The sequence below is a fragment of the Muscardinus avellanarius genome (assembly GCF_963383645.1).
Source record: "Muscardinus avellanarius genome assembly, chromosome: 2".
NCBI lineage: Eukaryota > Metazoa > Chordata > Mammalia > Rodentia > Gliridae > Muscardinus > Muscardinus avellanarius.
The window spans coordinates 52,764,853-52,777,858 of NC_137787.1; positions in this window are offsets into that span (position 1 = coordinate 52,764,853).

Here is a 13,006-nt window from a genome sequence, read left to right on the forward strand (position 1 = left end):
ACCCCTAGTCTTATTTTTTATTCTTTATTTTGAAACAGGGTCTCACTGAGTTGCAAAGGGCCTCACTAAGTAGTCGAGGCTGTCCACAAACTGCGATCCTCTTGTCTCAGCCTCTCAAATACTGGGATTACAAGCGTGCACCACCATGCCTGGTTTCATTTTAGATACTTTTAAGTGCACAACCACATTAAAAACAGTGGATATAAAACAACACTTTCTTTTTATTGTTGTTATTGTTAGGAAATCATAGGTATATGTGCCTTTGGGGAATTGCAGAGTCAACTTGATCTCTTGGAGCAGAATACTGTTTTCAGTATTCTGAAGGAAGAGGAGGGACAGAGCATGGGACTTAATGCTCAGCAGCTGATAAACAAAATCTGATTGGCTAGCCACTTTGCTTTTTGTGCGTTTTACTTACTATTGCTCTGTTTTTAAAGGACAAGTAAGTTATAATTGTCTCAAAGTGGAGGTAATACAATAACTTATTGATACACTTTTTTATTGATATGAAGTCCTATATCATTTAATAATGTTTCAAAGCCAGGTATGGTGGTGCACGCTTGTAATCCCGGCATTTGGGAAACTGAGCAGGAAAATCATGATTCATAGCCAGCCTCAACTATTTAGTGAGGCCCTCCACAACTCAGTGACGCCCTGTTCCCAAATAAAGAATAAAAAATAGGGCTGAGGGTGTAGCTTGGGGGTAGAATGCCCTGCGTTCCACCTCCAGTACTGCAAAAAAAATAAAAGTGTTTCAGTTAATCAACCTCTTGTAGCTAGACTTATTTCTATATTTAGTCACTGTGATAATGGAGGGGGAATAAGAATGGTGAAGGACTCAGCTGGATATCTAAAATACAGTATCGAGGACAGCTCCTTATATGGATGTTTTACTTTAAAATACCTGCACATAATGGCGGGCATGGTGGCACACGCTTGTAATCCCCGCATTTGGGAGGCAGAGACAGGAGGATCACCAGGTTCGAAGCCAGCCATGCTGGCTTAAAAGACCCTGTTTCTAAATAAAAATATAAAATAGGTCTGGAAGTGTAGCCCAGAGGTAGAAGGGTTTCCAGGAACCCCAGTACCACCAAATAATAATAATAATAATAATAATAATAATAATAATAATAAATAATAATAATAAATAAAATACCTGCACTTACTGAGGTTCCTAATTTCACAACATATAAGATTTTAGATGTGTTAAGGCAATAATGTAGGACAAAAAGCAGACAGTGAATTCACCAATTGGTATATATATTCTGTTGTATATAATGGAAGTGTTTTGGACAAAGAATTATTAAATAACCTCTGATTGTTGGAACCCATGTTCTTTGGATTGGTGTGGAACATCAGAAGTATAAGAAAAGAGAATATGATGCTTCATTCATATTTATAATTTACTTACATCCACTAATATGTGTGGGCTTCTCTTTTGACTGTAACATACCAATACATGATTAAATAAATTGATGAAAATATTCTCTTGCTGATATTTTAATAATATATATCTGATAATGGGTTTTCTCAGAAGCATTATACTTCATGTTCTTCATTGCTTTATGTCTCATTTTAAATTTTGTATTCAGAGAATACAGTATTTTAATCTAACTCTATCAGCAGAATATCATTCTGCTGCTTTTTATAAGAATAAATTCTTGTACCCACTAAAGGAAGATTACAATTTTTTTCTTGAGTTGTTACAGTGTATTATTTGTTGTCAAAATGTGCATGAATTTGGGATGTGGATCAGTATGTAGAAAATCATGATGTGCTTATAGAATCTTAGACATAAAAATGCATGTTCAAAGCTGTGCGTGGTAGCTCATGCTTGTAATCCCTGCACTTAGGAGACTGAGACGGGAGGATCGTAATTTGTGAACATCCTGAGCTACTTAGTGAGTCCTTTTGCAATTTAGTGAGACCCAGTTTCAAAATAAAGAATAAAAAATAGGGCTGGGGGTATAGCTCAGAGGTAGAATGCCCCCGGGTTCTATCCCAGTACTGCAAATTAATTAATTAATTAATTAATTTTAAAAATGTATGTTCAGTTGAATCATACAAAAAGATTTAGAAGGACACATCTGTAAACTCTCTGTAACTGTAAAATGTGTTCTTTACTTCTTGTATATCACAATTTTTCTATAATGTACATATTAGCTCCTGTCTTTGCTCGAAGGAAAATGTTATTTTTAAAGTAGGATATTATGGGCATGTCATTATTTCCATGTAACTCTTTAAAAGAAGACTCTGTAGTTTCAAAATATAACTAGTTCCACCTGTACGCTTATCATTGAAACTTAAAATGTTCATGTTTTTACAGCATAAACCTTTTTCAAAATGAATTATAAAGTTTTCTGATTAGATATAATTTTCTTGTGAAATGAGCCAGTCATTTTACATAAAGAAACTCAAAACTAGCAAGTAAAAATGGCTAAAATGGAAACATAACTAATACTTGATAACAAAGAAAAGCTGTCTGAGATAGAAGAATCACAGGTTTGAAGCCAGCCTCAGCAACTAAGCAAGGTCTCAGAAATTTACCAAGACCATGTTTTCAAATAAAAATATTAAATAGGGCTGGGGGATGTATTTCAGAAGTAGAATATCCATGAGTTCAATAACCAGCACCACACCACACACACACACACACACACACACACACACACGCAAAGCTGCATCATTAATACTTTAAATTTTGTTACATATTGGTGCAATCATATTCAATTATCCAAACTAAAAAAAAAAGGCAATCAAAAACATCTACAAAATAACTTCATGGGAAACCCAACCGCTCAAATTCAGCAGGGACAGAATTCCTTTATTTATTCTTCTTCATCCATGTGAAGGGATGTACAGTTGTATAAATTTGGGACAAGAGAAAAGAGTTGGATGCAGGGCCTATGAACTGATATTTTAGATTAAAATGCTCAGAAAATTTAATTTTCCCAGAATATTTGAAGCACTTCATCAACCTGTGCAGCTTTCTAGTCTGTAAAAAAAAAAAAAAAAAAAAAAAAAAACTCATTGTTTTAATTCACTTTGTGAAACCTCCCAAGGTCAGAAAAATCAAGAACTGCTACTGGCTACTGACTTCCTCACTGCCCTGTGAGCAGTAACAAATATGCATAATTCCAGTATTTATAAGTAGCTTCATTCTTCATAATAGTGTAACACAGTTATCAAACTAACATCAGAAATCCAGTGTAGCTAATAAAAATTCATTTGCCAAAAGTGTATATGACATGATCCATTGCACAGGGCTACTGCATATATGTAGTTTTAAAGGATAAAACTCAGGAAATTGGCTTCTCAATTTTTATTCTTTCCTTTTACTTGGAAAGTAAAATAAATAAATAAATAAATAAACAAAGAAACAAACTTGGGTTTTAGCTTTTTAAAGCATCAGATTTTCTCTTACAATTTTTAATATCTACTTTTTAAAATCTACCTTTTAGCAGAACATGGTGGTGCACACCTGTAGCTCCAGTATGTGGGAGGCTAAGACAGGAGGATTACATGTTCAAAACCATAATCAGAAACTTAACAAGATTCTTAGCAGGTAAGACCCTGTTTAAAAACAAAACAAAACAACAACAAAAAAAAAACTTTTTAAAGTGTTGGAGGTATATCTTGGAGGTAAAATGTTCTGCATTCAAGTCCTAGTACCTCCCCTCACAACATACACACACATACATACATATATACCTTTCAATACCTTTTTACATGTCACTGGTTAATTGTACTAGATGAACAAAGTTGCAATACAAATGTACAGTGGTATTTAACTTTACCTTAAGTTAAATTTCTTGGAACTTTAGGTCAGTAATCACATAGCTCAATATAAGTTATCTTATAATGTACAGGTTTTTTTGTTTGTGAATCACCTACACTTTGCACTTAATGCCCAGTTTGTCTCATAAGCATATTTTATAATATAATGGGACAAAACAAGGTAATTCGTTAAGACTGATAGGAAAAATCACAGTGAGTGTTAAGTAAGAGACAGAAACTTCAGCAACTACAAAAACAAAAACAAAACAGTTAGGTCCCAAATTTGTAAACTTCTCCAGAGTATCAGCTATCAAAATTCTCAGCATGCAGTCACTTTGTGAGACCCAAAGAAAACAGAAGTTGTTGAAGAGTCATTAAAACTACTTTATCTTTTAAACCTACTTTCCCTTATACTCACAAAATCTATCCTTGAAATAAATCAAACTCCATTTTCTAAGATGTCATTTCAACCAACAATGCACTTAACTCTATTTTATCCCTCTCTTTCTTATTTTAAAAGTTATTAAAACATTAAAAACTACAATTCTATCAGTACTAACGTCTGGATCTGAATTTTTTCTATAAAAAGAGAACACAAGGGGCATAAAGTAAATAACTTGCAATTTGGTCATGAATAACACTAAAAAGAAATGTGAATGTAGGTCACAAACTCATTTAGAATTCCAGAGATTATAGTATTTCTGTGTGAGCAGAAACATGGCTCTTCTAGTCGATATTTGTGGCTTCAACTCAAATATCAACTATGTTTCTCATACAATTAGCTATATAAGTGGTGATTGTTCTCCTATTAGAGAAATTTGGTTATTATCACCCAAATTACTCCAAAGGGGCTTATAAAACTTTGATGTATCAAATAAGCTTATGTTTTCTGCACTTTCAATTTCCTCTTTCTCTGCTGATGAGAGACAAGGGAGCAGTAAGACTTCAAGTTGTGTATTTACTAAAATTACTATGAACAATACAAACCCGATTGGTTTCTGATAATCACTCATTTTATCATGGCCAGACTTTTGGTCATGCTTCTATTTTATTTTATTTTTTTTAATGATTTCTGCCGGGCGTGGTGGCACACGCTTGGAATCCCCGTGCTTAGGAGGCAGAGACAGGAGGATCACACAGGTTTGAAGCCAGCCGAGCTGGCTTAAGAGACCCTGTTTCCAAATAAAAATATAAAATAGGTCTGGGAGAAGGGTTTCCAGGAACCCCAGAACCACCAAAAAAAAAAAAAAGATTTCTTACAAATCCTGCTTTGGTAATCATAGACTAGAACTTACAATACTCTTTAAATGTTGAATTTCACACCAAAAGTAAAAGAATGGTCTTGGCTTATTTATGCAGCCAGTCATGTATTAATTTTCTTAGATATAGCACAGAACTACAGTAAATGTGTATGCAAACTAAAAATTTAGAGTACAGTAAGAGAAGATATTGTTCCAAGGCCAAATCATATGTCTTAGAAGGAGCCATCATTTTAAAACATGTTCTCCTTATCCTACATGGGAAACCATTGCCATTCATATCAACCCAACTTCTCTAATTTATATCAGTACATCCCTGACAAACTCAAAAGGTTTTTCTACCTTGATTGTCTGATAAAGGCAACCCACTGTGAGAAATAATGGTGCTCATAAATGAGAAGCAAAGAAGCAATAACAGTTTCACTTACACACCATTAAACAAGAAACCAGCTCAGAGCAAAGATCTCCACTGAAGGCCCTGGACTAGGCAGCCATATTTCAACTGTGTAAATTCATGAAAACACTTTTGGAAGGAAATCTAAGGAAAAGCTCCTCTTTTCACAATAATTACCTATAATATTTACCCGGTACTGCTACTGTGAAGTGGAATTATGCTTGGAAAAGGTACTTAAGTATTTCCATTAAGTAATAAAGCATTTGTTAAGTTCACTCTAAGTGAAACTTTTTTCTATAATAGACCTTTTTGCGATATATAAAACACACATACATATGTGTGCTTATGTCTGCACACACATACTTCCTAATGAAATTGGCAATAGCAAGGATAGGGTAGACTTCTCAGGATATATGTCTATCATGTCAGATTCCACCAAATTCAAATAAATATGTTTTACTACAATAACTAAGAAATGTAGCCAAATCTATCAATAATTTTCTGTTATAGCTTCCATAGTGTTCTTGCTTAGGAAATAGTTCCCTACTCAGATGTCAAGTTTTATCTGTTTTCTTGATTTTTACCCCCAGTCCTATTCTTCATTTCATATCTATAAATTGCAAATCTATTGTACTATTGCTTACTATAGGTCATATTAATCTCTAAAGTGTGTCATAGATTAGGCATGGTGGCACAAATCTGTAGCCCCAATCCTTCGGAGACTGACATAGGAGTATCACAGATTTGAGGCCACTTCTCAGCAACTTAGCAAGACTCTCAGTGATGTAGCAGTACATTATTTCAAAATAAAAAATAAAATAGGGCTGGGAGTGTAGTTTGACAGCAGGATGTCCCTGGATTCAATTCCTAGTAACACACACACACACACACACACACACACACACACACACACAACTGCACCCTGCAGCCTAGATGCTTTGTGTCCAGCAACTGTGGTTCAACCTATTTTTAAGATTTATCCATGTTGTTGAGTATCAAAATGTTGCTCCCTTTTATTTCTATAGACACAGGTACTTTTTCACTCTATGTCATCTCCAGTATGGGATTCTTCATAAAGAAGTGGATATAGATATTCTTCTACAAGCCATCTTTGTAAAGACACGTTTTCATTTCTTTTGGGTAAATATGAAGGCTGGAGTGCCAGTTGTCAATTTATTACCACTCAGCTGCAAACGTGTTCTTCATTTCCAGGGCTGCAATAGTGTAGCTAGATCCTGTATTATTTTTCCTTTGCTATCTGGCATGTGGTTAAATTGGTCAGTAAAGAATACTGAAAAAGAAAACTGCTTCTAGTCCTAGTTCATGTGTACGCCTTTTCTGGGGATGCTACTGACCATATGGCTTTTGTAGCACCAAGTGGCAACAGCTTCCACCTGCTTCCTCCTGCATAGCTTTAGAGAAAATTTTCTTAACACAGAACTTTGCTAGGGTTGGCCTCCCTGACATTCTAGAGGACACATTATCTCAGCAAGCTTGCTGGCTTCCTTTGAGTGGGGTCATGCTCCCTAGGGAGGTAGCCATCTCAGCCTGGAGTGGAAGGAGACAGGGCTTTTTTTTATGGGTGCTTTGTCTCAGCCTGAGGGGTAATGTTTGTTCCCTGTGCCTGTTATTCTGGTATTTTTTAGAATTTTCTTCATCTGTTATTAGTTAACATCATTAACCCAAACCTTGTTAATTCATTATCTTTCCCTTTTCAAATTACTTTATAGTTTGTCTCCTGATTAAACTCTGGTACAGCTCAGTTTCAGAAAAAATATACATCACATTTAATCTTATTTTTTTAATTGGTACATTGTAGTCATACATCCTAATAAGGTACAAGATGGTAGAGGCATACATACACACATCACTTATTACATTTAATCTTAAAACTGCAAAACAATTTTCCAAAAACATTATGCAATTACATATACTCATTAGCAATGAACAAGAGTTCTGATTGTTCCTCCTCAACTCCACTATTCATAATTGCTATGATTTTTTAGTCATGGTAGAGGATACAATGGTCAACTTTTCATTTACCGTAACGATTACTCGGATAATCAACTTATAAGAAGAAAGGGTTACTTTTCTTCCCAGTTTGGATTGTGATGCATGGCCCTATTGCTGTTGGGCCTGTGGAAAGACAGACATCATGCCAGAAGCGTGTCGTGAAGCCAAACTAACAAGATCAGAATCTTTATGATCCACTCACTCACCAAAGCCCCATCTCTGAACATTGCTGCACTGGAGTCTAAGCCTTCAACACCTCAGACTTTGGGATCATTCTATATCTACATCATAATAGACCCATCTTCAGTAAATGTTGTTTTATAGGATGAAATAGGGGTCATACTTTTTCTTATACCCCCTCACATACTCAATTTTTCCAGTTTTGCCTATTGTAAAGACTACTCTTTCTCTCAGTGAATTGCTTCAGTGCTTGTGTCAAAAAAACAACCCACTGAATGTGTAGAATGTTGATTGTACTATCTGTCCCATTTTCCTGAACTGTTGACCTTCTTGCCTATGACAGTGCAATGCATAAGCTGATTGTTGGCTCTTCAATCTAATTTTTTACCCAAAACATATTTTGGTTACTCTCAGTCCTTTACATTCCCATGCGCCCTATTGTCAGTTTGGCCAATTTCTAAAAAAGTTTGCTGAGATTGTGAATGAGATTTCCTTGATGCTATATATCAACTTAGAAATTGTTATAGATGAGTAATATTGGATCTTCCAATTAATAAAAGTGGTGCATCTCAGCCGTGGTGGAGCACGCTTGTTATCCCAGAGCTTGGGAGGCTGAGACAAGAGGATCACACAGGTTTAAAGCCACCCTCAGCTACTTAGTGAGGCTTTCAGCAACTTAGTGAGACCCTGTTTCCAAATAAAATATAAAGTATGTCAGAGAGTATAGCCTGGCGGTAGAAGGCCTCTGGGTTGCACCCCCAGTACCACCAAAAAAAAAAAAAAAAAATACATCTCCTTTAGGCCTTCTCATATTCCTTTAATCAGAGCTTAATTGATATTATATACTTCATAAAAACATTTTATACTCTTAAATTATAAATATTTTCATTGCTTTTTAAGTAGTATTTTTATTTTATTTTACAATAGCTATTACTAAATATAAAATTTGACTTGATATTTATGGAAACTTTATAGCCTAAAACTTTGCTAACTTATTAGGTCTAATAATTTACATGTTCCTTAGAATGTTCTGTATACATAATAATGTCACCAGTGAATACAGTTCTGCTTTTTATTTTCTAATTTGTATTTTATGCAATTTAGTTCTTGTCTTTTTTCTTTGGCAAGGACTTTATTACAATTATGAATAAAAGTGGTGAAGAATACAGTATTCATCATTAAATGTGAATTAAGTAAATAGAGTTTTCTATACATGTTCCTTGTCAAGTTGAGAAGTTTCTTTATTTCTTTGTTGTTGAGAGGTTTGTTTTATATAAATGAGTAAAATATGACAAATGTCTTTTTACATTTGAAGCAGTTATATTATGCTCTTCTTTTCTTTCTTAGTATGGTAACAACATTACTTGATTTGTGAATGTGAGTGATAAACCAGCCTTGCTCTCCTGGGAATAATCCTTACTTAGACATTATGTATTATCCTTTTTATTAAATTTAATTTTCTTGAATTTAATTTGCTAATGTGCTAAATACTTTTATACCTATGTTCACAACAGAGAGTTTGCCTCCTCGTTTTCTTTTTTTTTTTTTCTTATAATGTCTATGTTTAGCTTTGGTGTCAGGATAATGTCTCAAAAAATGAGTTAGGAATCTCTTTTCCTCTTTGATTTTCTGAGTTTTGTGATATCGCTCTTAAGTCATTTAGAAATATTTGATATAAATCACCAGAGAAGCCATCTGGGCCAGCAGTCTGCTTTGTAGAAAGAATTTATTTTTTATCATATTTTCCATCGTGCTGCTGATGGTGCTGGATTGTTTGTTGTCAAACTGGCACTTTCTAAATGAGGCTGGGAAATACATTTCCCAGACCTCTCCCCTATGTTAGTCTACATTAAATTTGCCGAAGATAGGAGTGTGTGTGTGGTTTGGAAGCACAGTGGAACATTGGCCATTGTTCACAGGAAGATTAAGTTTGACAGGCCCAGGGAGGACAGCTCCCTCAGAGGCACAGCTCATCTTTCCAAATGCTTGCCCTGCCAACAACCTACCTCCTTCTACCTATTCCCAGACACAGACCCACAGACAGGGCAGGTGCAAGAAAAAGCATGATTTGATCCAGATAGATCTGGGTTTCATTTGTTTGTATTGGTACTGGGAATTGAATTTGGAAGCATTCTACTTCTGAGAAACACCCCCAACTTTATTTTATTTTTTATTTTGAAACAGGGTATCACTAAGTGGCTGAGGGTCTCCTGAAGTTGCTGAGGCTGGCCTTGAGCCTGCAAAAAGTCTATTGTTAAACAGGCAACACCTTCCATGTAGGCAGAAGACACAAGCTCCTCTGGCCTGAGTCACCTCAGTCCCTATCACACACAACTTCTAAGATTTTCCCCAAATTCTGATCCTTCCACCCATGTGAGTATGGCAGGGATTTGTAATCTCTTACTGTTCCTCTGATCTCCCAACACTCCCTGGTCTCAGACTTTCTAGGACTTATAGTCTTCTGCTCTTCCTACATTTTATGAACTTTGATTCCTAAGTTAACTATTGCATTTCCATAATGATATTGGATCTATTTTCTGACAGAATTCTCACAGATAAAATACATGAAAGTATACTTTTTTTGCAAAGCATTGGCTTTTTAATGAGCTGCTTCACTAAACTTTCTTACTCTTCCTCTGACTTCAGTTGAATTTCTATGAAAACCTATATGTACCAGCTTGAATTCCTGAGTCTCATTTTGCCAATGGATATGCCTTATTTCTTTCTTATATTATTTTAACAAATGTATAAGAATAGCATTAATTCTTACCTCATTAGTGATTATAGTAGAGATACCTCTAGTGTTTCACTATAAAACAAATTTTTCCCTCTTGAAATATATTTTATTATACTAAAGTCCTCCCTTTGCTTTCTGGTTTATATTGGTGTTAAACTTTTAATCTGTGAATATTTAAACATTTGCTATTACCACACTTGATCTCTGTAATATGTAACTGTAATTATTCATTATCAATATGGCAAATCATATTTGCTAGATTTGCTTTATATTTTTATTTATATTAATAAGCAAGACATTTCCATATATTTATTAGTGTCCTTAGCAGCCAACAACAAATTTCCTTTCTTCTTTAAGTCTCACTTTGGTCTAAAAAGATTATTGAATTTGTTCCAAAGTTAAAAGTGAGACTTCAGATTCAACCTTTGTAGAATCCTTAGCCTCCCGAATACTAAAATTACAGGTGTGTACGACCACACCCAGCTATCAACACTTTAAATGTTACCTTGACGATCTTATCATAGATACTTATCCACAATTTCCTGATGCAAAATTTCCCTTAGTCCTCTGTGCTATATTCCTTGTACAGCTAATGTAAGTACTTTAACTCTATTCTCCACACATTCTTGTTCTCTGTCCCAGCTACTCAACTGTACCACTGGAGAGATAAAGCAGTCATAGACAATCTCTATATGAGCTGGTAGGACTCTGTTCCAGTGAAATTGTATTCTCAAATTCAAATGGCCATTCTATGGGCCATATTTTGTCAATTTCTCCTCTAAAATCATACAGAGCATGAATGTTTTTAAAGGCTTCTTCTGACACTTGAGAAACTCAACTTTTCCCTTGCTTGATTTTTTTGTGTACATTCTTTGATATATTTTTTCATTTCTATTTTTTTTTGTTATTTCCACTAGCTGTATCTTTATCTATCCTATTAGGATTATTAAGTTACTTTGTTTTTGTTGTTGTCTACTGTCTTTCCTTGTGGATAGCATTTATTTGGATTTAGTTTTTGATCACTATGTTTTGATTTTTTTACTTAAACCTAAAATGCTAGATGCATTGATTATATAACGCTTAAAGAATATATATAGATATATATTTAAATATGAAATGTGACTGAGTAGTGAGTAAACATCTAGAATAAGTATCAATAGAACAAATTGTTTACTCTATAGCAATATTATAACTATTATCATGAAGTACTTGAATGGAATAGATTTAAAAACCCTCATAATATGAATAGTATGTGAATAAAGAGTAATAATTATTTTTCTATGAAAGTAAGAACAATTATTTTATTTTTGTTACTAGATATGCCAATAGTTAAGTGGTCTAAAATATTTAATAGCTGACAACTTACAATGGTAAAATACAGATTTGTCCTTTTAACAAATGAAAAATATTCCTCTCATCTTTTCTTATATTAAATACTTTATTTAAATTGATATATTTATTTTTAAAACTTTACAAATAAAATATTAATATGACTTGTTTTGAGAAAAAAATGATATGCTCTGGAGCACAGATTTAAGTGCCTTAAAAAAATAATCAGTTTTCCAAAACTAAGAGCTAAAGTATAGTTTTATGTTTACAATGTACTACTTGGATAAAAAAAAAAAAAAAAAAAAAAACTTCAAATTCTGGGCCATCATTACATTTTGTAGTAAAGTGAGAGAAATGAAGTTTTCTCTTTCCACTTTAAAGTGTTTCATGAAAAATCACTATTACATGCATTGTAAATTCAAAACTAAACTATTATGCACAAAGAAGATACTGTGAAGTGGTATATTAAAAAATCTGTTGTAGCTTCCACTGCTGTTATTTCTCAAAATATTTGCTGTAATTTTAATGGCTAAACTTTTACTCCTTAACGTCTTTGAAGTTCTATATAACATCAATATAACCATTTCTAACTGATTGCACAAACGCATTTGAAAAGTTAAATGGTAATCAGAAAAGTTTATGATGAACTGGAAAGTACCTGGCCATTTTAAACAAATTAAAGTGTGTATAATTCTCATGAAGCAGGAATCACATAAAGTCCCAAAACACTAAATATTTCCACTTAAATACCAATAACTTTCTTCATAGAAATACAAAAAAAAAAACTTGAAATGGAACAAATATTTAAATGCCAAACCTGAAACGATGAAACTACTAAAAGAAAACATATGGGCTGGGTGTGGTGACACACAGTTGTACTCTCAGTACTTGGGAGACTGAGACAGGAGGATTGCAGGTTTGTGGCCACCCTCAGTTATTTAGTGAGACCCTGTTTCAAAATAAAGAATAAAAAATAGGACTGGGGGTCTAGCTAGAGGGTAAAATGCCCCTGCCTTTAATACACAGTATTGCAAAAATAATTAAAAAATAAAACATATGAATAACATGTCAAGACATTGTTACAGGCAATATTTAAAAATAGAAACCCAAAGGCACAAGCAACAAAAGTAAAGATAGCTAGATGGAGCGATAAAGAACTCAAAAATGTCTGCATAGCCAAGGAAAAAAAGTCAAAGAAAGAAAGACAACCTAGAGAATGATAGAAAATATTTGCAAACTATTCATCTGACAATGGGTTAATAACCAGAATATATAAGAAACTCAAAAAGCTGAACACCAAAGGAACTTAACCCAATA